Source organism: Paramormyrops kingsleyae, unplaced genomic scaffold, assembly GCF_048594095.1.
Source record: "Paramormyrops kingsleyae isolate MSU_618 unplaced genomic scaffold, PKINGS_0.4 ups55, whole genome shotgun sequence".
Classification (NCBI taxonomy): Eukaryota; Metazoa; Chordata; class Actinopteri; order Osteoglossiformes; family Mormyridae; genus Paramormyrops; species Paramormyrops kingsleyae.
In genome coordinates, this window is record NW_027325993.1 from 156618 (window position 1) to 173020 (window position 16403).

At 41.2% G+C, this 16403-nt stretch overlaps 1 pseudogene; it reads right to left on the reverse strand.

Moving 5' to 3' along the window:
* Positions 1 to 2860: 2860 nt before the first annotated feature.
* LOC140586417 (U2 spliceosomal RNA) lies at positions 2861 to 3107 on the reverse strand (annotated as a pseudogene).
* Between the last annotated feature and the right edge of the window lie 13296 nt (positions 3108 to 16403).

Here is a 16403-nt window from a genome sequence, read left to right on the forward strand (position 1 = left end):
CCTTCTTCACACCTGGGTACCTTCACACCTCGCCCACACTATACCCAGCTCACCCCCCCCACGTCCAGCCACCTCCCCAGGAGAATCAACGACAGAGATGTAAACAAGATCTTCAGTAGCCAGAATACAAGGAAAGCTCCTGGTTCAGACTCTGTCTCCCCAGCCACTCTGAAGCACTGTGCAGATCAATAGTCACCTGTCTTCACAGATATTTTCAACCAGTCACTGAACCAGTCAGTGACTACAGACTGGTGGCTCTCACATCGGTGGTAATGAAGGCTTTTGAGAGACTTGTGCTGTCATACCTTAAAACCATCACAGACCTATCGCTTGACCCCAGGCTACAGTCTGCCTACAGAACCAACAGACCTGTGGACGATGCAGTTAACACTGGACTCCATTTCTTACTCCGACACTTGGAGTGCCCTGAGACATATGTTAGGATTCTGTTTGTGGACTTTAGCTTTGCATTTAATACTATTCTATTGGAGCTAATGCGGACTGAACTCTCACAACTGTCTGTGCCTGATCCAAAATAACATATTATAACCACGATGGCCCAGTTTTACGCTACAATCATTGAGTCCATCGTCACCTCCTCCATCACAGCCTGGTTTGGATCAGCCACTGAACGAGACAAGGCCAGACTGCAACACATCATCCACTCAGCAGAGCGAATAATCGGCAGTAACCTGCTTACCCTCCAGACACTTTACATCACCAGAACCAGGAAACAGGCATACAAAATCTTTGAGGACCCATCTCACCCTGCTCACCACATCTTTCAAGCCTTACCCTCCATGAGAAGACTCATGGCAATCAGAACCAAGACCACAAGACACGCCAAGAGCTTCTCCCCTCAGGTAGTCTCTCTCATTAACCAAACCAGTCTCTGAATGGACGTTCAATTAATCGTCAGCTGCAGTGAAATATCCACCAGCATAACCAGTGAACAACTGATAAACTTCCTCTATGATTATATTCTGCACTCTTGCACATTATGCACACATACTGCAAATTCTGTATACATATTGCACTCTTGCACATATAGTTGACTTGGCTGCTACTTAATAACGGCACCATTTAAGAGCCCTTTAAATTATTATACCATTTATATAGTTTATATTCATACTACAATGATTACTATGTACACACACATATATAAATATCATAATACCATCATTACTACCATTAATAAACTTAATTATCATATAATTATCATATTACCCAATTGCCAGTCTATTGTTTATTACCTTTCTGCATATGTCTTTGCTAAATGTGGGTAACTCTCGCCAGTGTGGGGAAGCAATAAAAAAGGCCAAAAGGGTTATATCTCTAGGTGTGTGGAGTTTAAGTCAAGGGAGGTGATGATACACTTATATAATTCCTTGGTAAGACACCACCTAGAATACTGTGTGCAGGTTTGGTCACCATACCTCAAGAAGGACATTGCTGCCTTAGAAAAGGTGCAACGAAGAGCTACGAGAATGATTCCTGGTCTTAGAGGAATGTCTTATGAGGAGAGGTTAGCGGAACTGAATCTGTTTAGCCTTGAGCAAAGGAGACTAAGGGGGGATATGATTCAGGTCTATAAGATTCTAACGGGTCTGGATGCTCTTCAGCCAAATGACTATTTCAATATTAGTCTAAATACTAGAACTCGTGGCCATAAGTGGAAATTAGCGGGAGAAAAATTTGAGGAAGCACTTCTTTACACAGCGTGTAGTTAGAGTATGGAATAGTCTTCCTGCTAGTGTAGCGGAAGCTAAAACCCTGGGTTCCTTTAAATCAGAGCTAGATAAGATTTTAACAACTCTGAGCTATTAGTTAAGTTCTCGCCAAACGAGCTTGATGGGCCGAATGGCCTCCTCTCGTTTGTAAATTTCTTATGTTCTTATGTTCTTTGTAATGTCATGTAAAAGCACCACCAAGGCAAATTCCTTGTATGGAAACATATCTGGATTCCGATTCTACATCCTTCATCAGTACTAGAAAACTTCCATCCAGCGTTGCATTTCACTTTGACGCTGTCGCTTTTGAAACACTTTTCTGTGATCTAGCTCTTGTTTTGGTCACCGACTATCATCCAACAAAAGGTTCATTTCAGCTCTCCTAATCTGACATAAACCACACTCACAAACACTTTTGGGTTACTGTGTCACCGGGAAGGGATGGACTCCAGTCGGGATGGGTTTCCAGCATTTCCTATCCTGGCTGTTCTCTTTAGGGACAAACACAGGAATGGAGTCTAGTGATCACACCGGAACTTGACTTACCTGAACGGAGATGTATGGAGCAGACTCTCATATGCGCAGGGATGCTCTGGAATGCAAGGTCTTTACTACCCACCGCTATAAGCTACGCCATCCGACGCCATTTCTTCAACTCTTCCACTTTTGCTCTTGTCTTTTCCAATCCAGAAAAGAGAAGAAACGTATACCGGTCCTGAAGACCGAAGAGAGACCCGAGTCGATATGGGGCTGCCGCTTAGCGGGTCGCCGTTAGCCGGGCCTCCGTGACGCCCCCGCGCAGAGTAGAATGCCCAGGGGCGTCGCAGCCACCGGCGTCCTCCCTGTCCTCCTGTCCTCTCAAAAAACAGCAATCATTTAAACAAACATGAGGGAAAATTCAAAAGGCAAAGATGAAGTCATGCCTTACCTCAGCACAGCTGCCCACCGCACAAACGACAGCGTGTCACCTTACTTTAAAAAAAAAGAAAAAAGGCGGGAAATTGGGGCCGCGCACGGACAGGGCCCCTCCCTCACACCACATGCGGCTAATTAGTTGGCCATCCAGAGGCACTCAGTCTATTAGTCACCCATTCAGTCAGTCAGTTCTGCCTTTCAACAACAGGGGGCAGTAGAGGTGCACCGTTCCCGGAAGCACTGCAATACCGGGTCGATGCCTGGAGCAGATGGGGCAAGCCCCACTTCCGGCTCCCTGTTCCAAAAATCCGTTTAATATGTGGTCCCCTCCATGGGGGACGTATCAAAATAACCTTTTCATACCAAAACAAAATGTAAATCAGCTCAAATACATGAATAATAAATATTATGCTTGTACTACTTACATTAACACATAATCACAATCTATAAGGCTGAAACATTCCCACACTATGCAAATCATGCCAACACAGTACAATAAGACTTTCAAAGATAATATTACCCACACACTCACAGAGTGAAACTCTCCGACACAAGAAAAAAAACATAACTGATAACATCGGGCTGATATGGTAATAATTAAAATGTTAACAACTAAAATGATTTTTAACGATTAAAAAACGTCTGTGAGCCCACCAATAAGCGCACAAAACGAACTCTATTAGAATCAATGATCCTTAATGTTACCTGTAAGCTACAGTTGGTTGAAGGCTCATTATCATTACCCCAGTTCCCAATAGCGTAATTCGCGTTTTCTTTTAAAGCAACATTTCATAGCAAACTACTTAAATAAACAGGTCATTGAAAGATCAGAATTTAAGCCTTACCGTTTTATCCCAGGACTCTTCCAAAACTTCTGGCTGTGGCCCTGCACAAGGCAGCATGGGTCACGTGTTCCACAGCAACAATAACACTGGGCTGCCCGCAGACGTGCCTGTCTGAAAATCGGCGTAGTGCACTCGGATATCGGCCGATGCGGATACATTAAAAAATGCTAAATATCGGCCCGATATATCGGTCGACCTCTAGTTGATAGACTTGTATTCTTAGCTAAAAACCTTTAGTTAGCAAAGCAAATAAAAAAATATATATTTAAGTTATGTTATGAACCAATCAGGGGGGTTGGTGTTGCAAAGCTGCTGTTTAAATGTGTTCAGCTTTTCTGTTTACAGGAATATGTTCTCTAATCTGTTTAGAAGATTTAATACAAAATATCTAAAAATTTTATTTCATTTTGTTTATTTCATATATTTAGCCATGATTATGATGACCAACACCAACACTGTTTTACTTTGGCACTTTGGCTAAGAAAAGTTGACTTAAAAGATTGTGAACCAAAATGCTTATAAGTTGTTTTATAAAAAATATATTTATTTTAAGTTATATTGTTGTAAATCAATCAGGGGGGTTGGTGTAAAGCTGCTGTTTTATTTAAAAATGTGTTCTGCTTTTGTGTTTACAGAAATGTTCGAATTTTGGAATAAAATATTAAGTAACCTTTTTGTCACTTGTAATGAAGCTTGCTTATTAGTGAAATTATTAATATGTAATTATTGGTAATTATTGACTTTAGCCTGGATTGATGGCTCTCAATATCGCAATATATATCGTTTGGAAAAAAATATCGCAATGTAATTTTTTTCCAATATCGTGCAGCCCTACTCTGCACAAGGGTCGGGCTAAAACGGCATCATACACCTTCCCAAAACACATAAAATCAGTAAGCTTGGGAATGAAATAGGTTAATCGCACAATAAACAGCACAACAGATCAAATAAAATGCTAATAAATGTTAATAATGTTAATATTGATGAATAAGTGCTACAGTGATCAACCAAAACAGTGCTCAATAAAATCTTTACGTGCCATTAAATAAAATCCATACCAAATAAAACACACACACAGAAAAACAAAGCACACTTACCTAAAACCCGAAGTGTCCTCTGTGTGCTTCAGGAAAGTGCATCACGTGAACCCTGTAGGATGGAGTGTCACCACCTAGACGTACCGGGGCAGCTTTCGCCTAGGATCAAGGCAGTTGGATGGATGTCAACTTACCTCTGGGGGTAGGTCGTTTAGATAGATGGCTGCTTCCTTCTGGGGGCTGGGGGTTTGGGTGAATGTCAGCTTACTTCTGTGATCAGGGTCTTTGGGTGGAAGTGAGCTTACCTCTGGGGTCAGGGGGTTGAGTTGAAAGCAGCTTGCCTCTGGGGTTGGAACATTTGGGTGGATGTGATCTTACATGAGGGGCCTGCATTTTTGGGTGGACAGCAGTTTGCCTCTGAGATCGTCTGCAGCCGCCCCCCCAACTTTCACAGCCAGGACCCCCTCCCTTCCCTAAGGTAGAATAATTCAGACATCCCAACCTGCAAAAACTCAGTTCAGTGAGGTGCCCCCAACCGCCCGACAAGGAGTGAGATGTAACTCCAACAAACTTGATTTCACAGTTTAATTTCTTCATTAATTTCCTCTAGTCAGCGCACTAAATTACGAAGGTCAATATTATGTATTATTTTGACAATAATATAAGTAGATTATTTTACCATTTATGCAAATTCCTTAATTATATTCCATTGCTACGTTACAAAAGTCTTCAAGGAGTCTTTCATGACAGCATTGGCAACTAACCAAGTGTCTAACTAGTGTAGACCTGAATAATACAGCACATGAAATGACACTTGTTAAACTCACCTCAACATGCATTTTACAGTCGTTTAAACCGTCATGAGCAATGCTGAAATCACTGTTGCTAACAGTACAGCACGCAACACTGTCATTATTTTCATCCTTATTAAACATGGATACACTTTCTGAAGTGAAATGCGTTTTATACTTCCGTTTTTTGGGGCACTCTCCGTCTGTCATGATGCTCCACTGAACCGATAACTTCGGTCCTCGAGAAGTTAAATAGAAGCCCGCCCACATTGAAATCTGATTGGCTTATTTTGCTTAGTAAACCAATCAGGATGCTGTCTGTCTAGCACGGGCTACAGGCACACACGCAGGGATCAACACATATATGCACGTTCTCTCTTTCTCTCTCTCTCTCGCTCATTCCGTCGTACGCGCGCGTCTCTCGAGTGCGCGATGCACACACTACTGTCTCGCATGCATGCTCTTGTTTACTTCCTCTTCTTTCCGGGATATTTTATTCAATTTGCGGGTATCAGGGAGTCGCTGTCAATATATGGGAGACTCCCGGAACTTCCGGGAGAGTCGGGATGTCTGGATAACTGCTTATTTGTACTATAATGATAGCTGTTAATTTTCAGGGAGCTGTGATGATATTCGAAATTGTGCAGGGTTATATAAGTACTGTGAAGCTGTCGTTATCCAGTTAAATGTTTAAAAATATGTATTATTTTATCATATTTTATGTATACTTTAAGCTTATTCACAGGTCTCTCCTGCATTCATCTTACCGTCCGTCCATGCCTACTTCAATGTAAAATCAGACAGATTGCTTAACTTGCAGCTGTCCAATTACGCGTACATATTTTATTGCTGCAGATAATTATTAAATTAAGGTAGGTAATACAACGCTGAAGGTTAGATGTATAGTACGATTACATATGTACAACATGTGGTCATTTCAGTCAGACAAACGTTTAAAATGGAAAACCAGCTTTCCGTTTTTACCGGCAATTTCCATAGCACGTCTTAGTCGAAGTACTACACTGCCATCTATTGGACAAGTCAGGTTACTGAATCGTGAAATGTGTCTGTACTAAAATGGATAATATCTTCAGTCATGTTTTCTTTTAGGACCACTACAAGAGGATTATCAGTATGAAGGTTTATCAATAAAAATAATTTATTAAACTAAATATTACAGGGCTCTCCCTGAAAATAAGACGCTCTTAGCTTCCAAAGGCAAGGACACATTCTAGTGATTTTCCAGGAGACTGGACCTAACTAACCTGGGGCCTTATTAAAAAAAACAATCAATCAATTCATGTTGAAGCTCACAAGGTGTGGAGAACAAGAAACACAAGTAAGGGAGAAAGGCAAGGTGCAAAGCATACACAAGCAGTGTAACGACATATCAGTTACAATGTATGATTAAAAATACATCATTTCTCACAGTATGAATAGTGGCCCGTTGCTCCTACTATAGCCTCACGCCTCCAGGGTCATGGGTTCAATCTGCACCCCTGCTGTAATAAACAGTGACATTATTACAGTAACATACTGTTTAAAATAGTACAATACTGTAGAAAAAACGCTTTCTGGGCAATATTTATGAGAACCTTGTCGATAAAATACTGTAATGTACTGTAATTCTGTACATGAACTGGAAAAAAATAAACTGTAGAATTTACTCAGATTGAATGATGTAACAATTTGCACTCACTTTTTTGGGTTGACTTTATACCAATTCTAAGAAACATTTTAAATAAATTAAGCTATAGTCTACCCACTGTCACAGTACTATCCTATAAGATTTACTCAAATCAATATTTCAATATTAATATTAATAAATTTTAATATTAACATTAATTAATATTTCAAATCAATATTTGTACTCACTCGTTTGGGTAAATTGGGATATTACTTTTTATGAGTAAAGTAAACCCAAGTTTAGCAAATAACATACCTAATGTATTTAAAGGGCCCTTTTCAGCATTCAACGCAAAGTGATACCAGGTTTGAAACAAGGGTCTTTGCCAGCATGGCCTGATACAGTTTTCTGTCCCTTTGGGAGTAAAGGTCTTTGCTCAAGAGCTCATTAATATGGCTATTCTGCCAAGACTGGGCTTTTCTGCAGCTGTGGTATATTTCACCCACCGTCATGAAGGAAACTCTCCCAAATACTGATCTTGCAAGATGTTCTCTGTTGAGATAAAAAAAAAATGGAATAGCTGTGATTGCTCATGTAATGCTTTTTGGGGTGATGTATTTGTTAATGTAAGGCCATTTTGATTACCCACACTTGGCCTTGTAGCCTTATATTTGCAGAAAAGAGCCTGAGCTGTATGTATATGTATATTTGCATAGCATGACATGGTACTGCCTTTGATGTAGTAGATTTTTAATTCACTGTTATGATGTTGAATAGGACAAGTGCATAAATCCCCAAATATATTGGCTACCACAGCTAAAACGGATCTTGGTGGGGTGTGTTGGTTCGTGCTCCATGGAGTGATCTTGGGTGGGTGGCTAAGATTGGATGTACATAGAATAAAAAACCTCAATGTCTTCTAACATCCCCACCATAAGAAAACACATTAAGTCCTGCTCATACTAATTCTGGTATCTAAACCATCAGCTTTTCAGGACTCTTTGGCAATTATACATCTCAAAACACACAAAGCCAACTGATACAGAGCAATCAGTTTAAACAACCAAAGGAATCCTGAAGTAAAACAAGCAATGATATGTGGTGGAGACTAATATCTGTGGCATTCCATTCTCAACTGCAGTGGGATTCTAAATATTATGTAAACATGGATATCCAAAAAGTAAACCTAATTAAAATCGAAATATTAAATGAGCAGAATGATTAAATTTGTTGTTCTATCCCAATGTAGGAATTATTAGCTCAAATAAATTTTAATATTCTCCACCAATATGTTTGAATTAATTAAAGTTTAATGAATTATTATTTAATGCTGATTATTAATCAATTGTTATGCCGAATGGTCGGCTCCTCCAAACTCAATTGCGGCATCCCTGTGAGTCTGTTAATGTGAGACTTAAATGGGATTCACTAATTACCAGTATCGCTTAGTAACCTGGGTTAGAAGGCTCGTCCAGCGAGCTGCATCACCAGGTAATGTACACGATTGGTAGCGAAGCTTCCCTCACGGCCAATGAGAGAGAGTCTCGCGATGTTTCAGGCGAGTTTGAGGTTCAGAGCGTGTAGCAAGATCACACAGAGGCAGGAACTTAGTGTGAGTACTCAATGACGGAGGCTGAAGTTGTGTAAAAGACATGCATTTATTCCTAACTAACACTACAACTAACATAAGACAGACATTACACCTAACACAAACAACAAACACGAAATAACGGAATAAAACAAACGATGTAATTATGAAAATGCAATGACCGGATTTAAATGAGTAACCTTAAATGGGAAATACTGTTCTGCAAAGCAAGCATAGTTTGTGGAAACACGACCCTAAAGTCTTATAGCAGGTTAAACAGAACAGCTTAAGTTGTTAGAATGAAAGGAAGTTGGTTTACTTGGTTGAAGAGTGGGGGGTGGTCTTGGCAGTTGATGGCAGAGCTGCTGAGCTGATGGCACTCAGGAAGGTGCGGCGTTTGGAGCAGTGGAGTGGAGTCCCTTTAGATTCTCTCTCCTGGTGAAGCTTTGTCTTGGGTGCTGTTCTCTGTTCAGCTGGGCCTTCACCGGAGGGCTTCTTGTGGGCTTCTCTCCTCCTGGACTGATGTTCTCCTTCGGGCTGGCGGTTATTCTCTGCGCTGGCTGGCGGTTGTTCTGCTCGCCTTTGTTCTGAGGTGCCAGGATTTTATGCTGTAAAGTTCATGAATAGGAATGACCAGGAATTCGACTCCTGGCCCAATGGCTGGCCATCCATTTGGCGGGCTTTCGGAAGGGGGTCTGTATCAGTCCTTTTGAGATTTATGGCCCGACTGATTCTCCCTTTACTGATGATTTTCATTAAGCTGTTATAACTTTTGATACATCCACTTTTATGGTAATCACTGACCAGATTTGCAATCAGGGGTGATTAACAATCAGTTTGACACCAAACATGCCATACCAGCTTCACAGGTACATACCTCATACCCTCTGTATTAATTGATTAAACAATTAATTATTTTATCTATGTGACTGATTCACATCAGGATACAGGTGTTTTGGGTTGCACCTCAACAGATGTTACACTTTGTGCGGATATTACATCAAATATTCATATTACAAACAGCACATCTTATCCATAGATAGGCGTGGCCGTTAGTTTGTGGTAATATCAATATAAGTTGCACATCTGGAAACAACATATTTTGTTTGGTGTGGCTTATGCCAATTCATCTTCTCCAGAATGGATAAGATACACCTTAATTCAGTTCTTTTAACATAGCATGGTAGAAACAAAGAAACTTGGTGACTGTCCACCAAGATCAGATAAGGACCACAAAGGAATGTTGGAAGAGAAGGGGGGGGGTTTAACAAAGTTAGGACACATTGGTTACACTAATTTTCCAGATTCTTCTGGTATACCATGAGAACATATATACAATGGTAGCTATACCTATCTATTTATTTAAATTTATATGTGTTCAAGTACAAAGGGGTAAAATAGGTGATACTCCGTGAACATGGTTATAAGGGTGGCACACAAAACACTAAGATTGTCTAAGGACACATACAAACATAACGTATCTGTAGATTGAGACTAGTAGTCGTGAGTAAATCAATATACAGGGTATACAAAAGCCAAACTTAAATGAAATTTCCTTTAGGGTGTTCGTCTGTTGGGTGAGTGAGATGTAAGGCAGAGTGTATGTGGAGGGGGGTTGTGTGCCAAGTCAAGGGCAATAAAAGTTGGAGTACTGGCCTCCCTTGTTATCTGTGTGTATGTGTTCGTGTGTGTAACCCCCCTTTGGTGCCTCTCGTACCAGGCTCGGCCTTGTCTCAGGCCACCTGGAATTTAGGCCCTGTGATACGTGCATGTGTGATCCTACACCAAGTTGTGATTAAAAAGCAATGAGGCTGCCGCCCATTATATCTGCTCTAGGGAAATGCACTTCTGCGGCCACTAGGGGAGCTCTCACCTTCTCTCAGCCCTGCTAAATAATGTTGCATAGTCTAACAAGCTTTATAATCTGTGTCAATGAGCAGTGCCTTACCGGAAATGCTTTCCCTGGGAATTATTGTAAACATGTATCACGTATTATAGGAGAAATACTTGTAAATGAATTAGATTTATTAACTGGCTCCTGAAATTAGGAATTGTAAATGAACTGACCTTAATGAGTATTAATTAAATTAATTCAGAGACATTGCAGTTCATTCCACATGAAAAGTTACAACTTAAGCTAAATCCGCTTAAATCATTTAGAGCATAGTCATAGTGATCAATGAAACACCTATATACACACACACACACACATATCCTTATGGGGACCGCTCATTCATTTCTATGGGGAAAATGCTAATGCTAACTTAACCCCTACTCAGCTCTAACCATAAGCATACAGTAAGTAGGCAACCAAAATACAAGAGTTTTTGCATTTTTAGTTTTTTCATTGCAGTCACGGATTTTTATAAAATAGAGTTTTCCCTTATAGGGACCAGGACCAGCTACACCTGTACTATTACACAGGCTACATGTGAAGAATGCGAGACAAAAAAGAAGAGCATTTAGACAGCCAGAGAATGTTAACTGCCAGTTTAATTATATTTATTACAGAGCTTATTGAATTGTTCAGTGAAATAAATCCATCCATCCATCATCCATCCATCTAGCAAACGGGCTGGTAGCCTCTCCTCAGCAGCATATGGCACAAGGTTGGTGCTCACCCTGGACGGGAGGCCAACTCAAATGTAATAGTGAATACTGAAAATAGGACAGTGGTGCGAACAGGAGAGATGATTATTTATTAATTTGTTTGTAATTTGATTAATTAATCACTTAATTCACGTTCCACAGCCACTTGTCCCATGTAGGGTTACAGGTCTCTGGAATATATACCTGAAAATAATGGGCGCAATGCAAGGAGGAACCCAGGAGGGGGTGGCAAACCCATCGCATGGCAGGGAATAACCCAGATGGGGACACCAGCCCTTTAGGAGTGCAGGGAATAAGCAGGGGGCGGTGCCAACCTATCACAGGGCAGGGAAAAAGCCAGGAGGGGGGTGCCAACCCATCACAGGGCAGGGAAAAAGCCAGGAGGGGGGTGCCAACCCATCACAGGGCAGGGAAAAAGCCAGGAGGGGGGTGCCAACCTATCACAGGGCAGAGAATCTCCCAGGAGGGGCGGCAGTCCATCACAAGGCATGGCAGTTCATTAGATCACAAAAACCTGCTTTGTCAGTTAGACTGCGAAAGGCATTCCTAAAACTCATTTAAAAATAATGAAAAATATTAGAGTAGCTGGTTGGATACAGAACAACAAATTAGGGTTATGAGCATCTCTCAGGGATCCACCCATCTATCTTCTAACCTCTCATCCTGGTGAGGGCTGTGGGGCCTGGAGCCTATCCCAAACAGGACAGGGCACGGGGATGGAGTACACCCTGGACAGGATGCCAGTCATACAGAGGACACATAGACACTAATACAGCCAACTGGACCACATCTACCTCTTCTAAAACATCCATATAGTTTCCTGTCTGTTTCTGACAGCTTTCACCATTTTTCTTTTGCTCCAGTTCTTTGTACTTTTTGAGGTCACAGGTTTTAGTATCAGTACATTTGCAATCTAGAGGAATGTTACCTTCCAACTATGAATTATTGTTTGTGGTCAAAATCACCCCATTTGTGTTAATTTGCACAAATTATAGTATAAATCGATATATTCCAGATCAATTTTTAAAGTGATTTCAAGAAAGGCCTGAAATATCATTATCGACCATCATGTGACCCCAAAAGCCGTTGGAAAGCCAGTAAGAGGCCCATATGATGCTTAGAGCTGAAAAAAGGACAATATGCTGTTTTTGTTAAAAATATCACAGTGCAGTTGTTTTAAAAATAAATCAATGGCTTTGCACAAATTTTTTTATGTGTTTTGTCTAATAAAAACCTGAAGTATCTGAACTTGAACCAATACTGAGCAAAATATCACCACTTACTTTTATGAATGTACGCATTATCTGTGATGTAGAATAAAACACTATGGCTCAAGAAAACAGTCCATTTCTGTATTTTAACAAGATAAATGTTAAAGTAAGAAAAGATGACAAAATATTTCAAACTACATTTTAGAACAGCAAAATCAAATATACTGTATACTGATAAAATTGCAAAAATATAAACATCAGTATATCAAACAAATAACACCAAAATCCCAAAGATGAATGAACACTGAACAATAACTAATCACAAACACTGCAAATGCTCTGCACAAGTGTGACAGAATGCAAGAAATGTAGATGTATGTGGTTTGCTAACATAACATACAAGTAGCACAAAGTGTGGTCGTCTTGCATCTGGTGATCCTGTGCGGGGACGTCATTCACAGAAAGCGTACAAAAATGGATGCTGATTTGTAAGTTGGGGCTTTTCTCCTCTATATGTGGGGAACCCCTGTTCAAACAGATGCAATTAACAGGAAACTTCTTCTAACTTAAGGTGTGAACTGCTTCATCTGAGAAAACTAGACTTAGGAAACAGGGAGCATCAGCGACAAGTCAATGACTGACATCTCATACAGCCATATTGCAAACTAATACACACATAATGAGGATACAACATGAAATGGTCTGGGGGAGGGGGAAACATTTCCACATGTAGGGGGATAGAGGCATTTAATTATTTACAGAAAATTCCGTGTAGCCAGTGTAGGAACCTGAGGTCAGTTTAACACAGATCACTGTCCGTGGTGCTGAAATCTCTACTTGATCGGCTGGTGCTGAATGAATAGGACGGCTGGCCAACATATCTCACTGTGTGATTCCACTGACTGGTACCTTCTAATGCATGGGATTTTTAACAATGAGGAAAATAATTTAAAAAAAAGTTATTACAGGAAACAATATTTACATGCCTGTAGCTTTCATCTCTCACGACAGGAAACCCAAAAACTATTACTTTGTCAGGGATCCGGGGCGCGAGAACGAGGCATGGTGCACAGAAAGGGTGGACGATCCACTGGCGGCTCCAAGAACAAAAAGGGGTTTATTAAATAAAACAGAAAACACTACAAACACAGCAAAAACCAAAAGGACCACGAGGGGTCAAAAACTAAAGGGGATAAATAAAGACTAAATAACAAAAACCTAATACACGTTGAACACTGAAAATCTCAAAACCATCAAACAACGACAATCAACAACACACAATCACAATCAATGAACCACTGGGGAACTGAACAGAAGCAGGAACTAAAATACTAAGGGGTAACGAGACTAACACAGGACAGGTGAGGCTAATTAACAAAGACCAGGGAAACAGGGCACGGGTGAAACTAATAAACTCAAAAGGAACTGATAACAGGGAAACTAAGAACTAACCAAGGAAACAGAAACTAACACTGGGGAATTACAGAAAAGGTAAAGACACAAGCAGGGGCACAAGGAACAAAACCAAATACAACGTCACCAGATACAGGAACTAGAAAAACTCAAATGAAACACTAGGGAGCAAAATACAAAGACAGAGGAGGTGGGACTCAAACACAGGACAGAAGGGTACACACAACTGGATGCTCAACACAAGACAGGCAACAGGGGAGAACAAAGACTAACATAAAGAACAGGATGACCAGCGACACCTGCTGGTCAAACGGGGAAGGGACAGAGTGGGACAACAGGAGGGGCTGACCCTGACAGAAATACAGTAAAACCGGTCTAAGTCGACACTCGCGGGACCAGCTTAAAAGTGACGACTTAGAGAATTGACGAGATACACCTAAGTCGACACTTCGGCGACTTATGTCTATCTCGCCGTTTTGCCGACTAGTAAATATAACACCATACCTCTACTACACCGCACTATACACGCGAGACTTAAGCCCAGGGAGCGACTAGTGCGATAGGTGGGGATTCCCCGTTTCTACATCGCCGTGGTGACAAGCAGGCGGCGGGAATGCAGCGATTGGGGTGTCGACTTACAGGTAGGAAAATCCATTCATTTGTGTTGTTTGGGATTTAGGTGACGACTAAGGGAATTTGACGACTTACAAGCGGCGATTTACACAAGGAATTTTAAAGGAAACATCATTAGGAAAAATCGGGACTTTTGCTTGAGCGTCGACTTGTGCACATTGACGAGTTACAAGATGGCGACTTAGACCAGTTTTACTGTACATTCATGTTATATCAAGTATATCACATACTCATTTAAAATCACAAAACACACCTGATTTAATCTCTATATTTTAATTATTTCAATAGTATTGCTTAATTACAGCAGTTAAACATTATCTGTATTACAATGGTACAGAAAAGTTGGGCTTTGGTTTCCTGAGAGAACTATGGCCTTGCCAGGATAGATGTCCTGTATGATTTGCGTTCTCTTTCATGCAATTATAGACACGTTTGTATTCATCTTCCTGGAGACCATCCATTCATTTCTGTGGTCAAAACACTTTTTTTAGATTTTTGATTGCAGTCACAGATTTTTTTAAAATTGAGTTTCCCTTTGGGGGACTGAAAAAGCTGGTCTCCACATCGTCAAAATTTCAGGTTTTATTGCATTGTGGGGACATTTGGTCCCCAAAATTTAATATATACATAATGCGCGCGCACACACACACACAAGTTGGTCTTCTTATCTAAATGGGGACTGTCCATTCATTTCTATGGGAAAAACCCTAATCCCAGTCACGACACCCTTAATCCCTACCCACCCCTAACCTTAACCATAAGTAACCAACCCAGATACAAGACTTTTGGCATTTTTACTTTTTTGATTGCATTCACAGATTTTTATAAAACTGACGTTATCCAAATGGGGACCTCAAAAGATGTCCCCAAAAGTAGGGAAATTTCAGGTTTTACTACACTTTGGGGACAGTTTGGTCCTCAAATGTGATCAATGCAAATCCACACACACACACACACACACGTTTGTATTCATTTCTTTGTTTGGACTCTCTATTCGGTTCTACGTGGAAAAACCCGAATCCCAACAATAACAACCTTTACCCCTCCAGCCTAACCTCAACCATAAGTAACTAGAAAAGATACAAGACTTTTGCCCCCCTTACAGCGCCATCCACCTGGCATTTCCCAGCTGGAGGCAAGGCACCGGAGCAGGGCAGTAGTGGGCAAAGTGTCTGATCTCTCCGCAGCTGCCATGGCTTTGCGCGTATAAGGTGCATGCTCTGTCCCTCTCTGCAGACGGAGCCCCCACATGCGCAGGTGCAGGTTTGGCATGAAGTGGCTGGCGACCGGCGTGATGTTGCAGACAGGGACAGGATTGCCTCAGTCCGCTCAGCCTCTGCCAAGGCCTTGGCAAGCATGGCCGGCGTCTGCAGCTACATGTGTTGGCACAACCGTTCCGGGTACCGGTGCCCTCAGCGGGGAGGCTTCTGCTCACTCTACCTGGTGGATCCATCGGGTTGCCCCAGGAAGGCACGCTGCCCGACTCCCGGGGTGCACATCCCACGCACTGGTGCTCCTGGCTGCCACTGTAGGAAGTCGTTGGGTCGTTGTATAGGAAGTGGTTGTAGTCTTCCAGGGAGGTTAGTTAAGAATATAAGAGGGGGGAGACAAAAAGCCCTAAGTACTAATAAGTGGGCAGTGTAAAAGGCCTACCCTTTGCTGTCTGTATTTAAATGCTAGGAGCAGTAGAAACAAAATTCATGATTTGAGGCCTTCATTTCATCAGACTCATGATATTATAGGACTAACAGAAATGTGGTTGAGTGACAATGATGGAGAAGAATATAATATGGATGGTTACATGTTGTTCTGTAGGGACCAGATAAGCAAGAAGGGAGGTGGTGTTGCAGAATATGTAAAAGAAAATTTGCAGGCAAGGGAGCTCACAGATAATAATAAACCTAGAGAAGCTACAGCACCCTCCACAATTATTGGCAGCCCTTGTAAATATTTTTAAAAAGGGTTAGAAAAAAATCTACCTTTTACTAAAATAGCTTCATCTA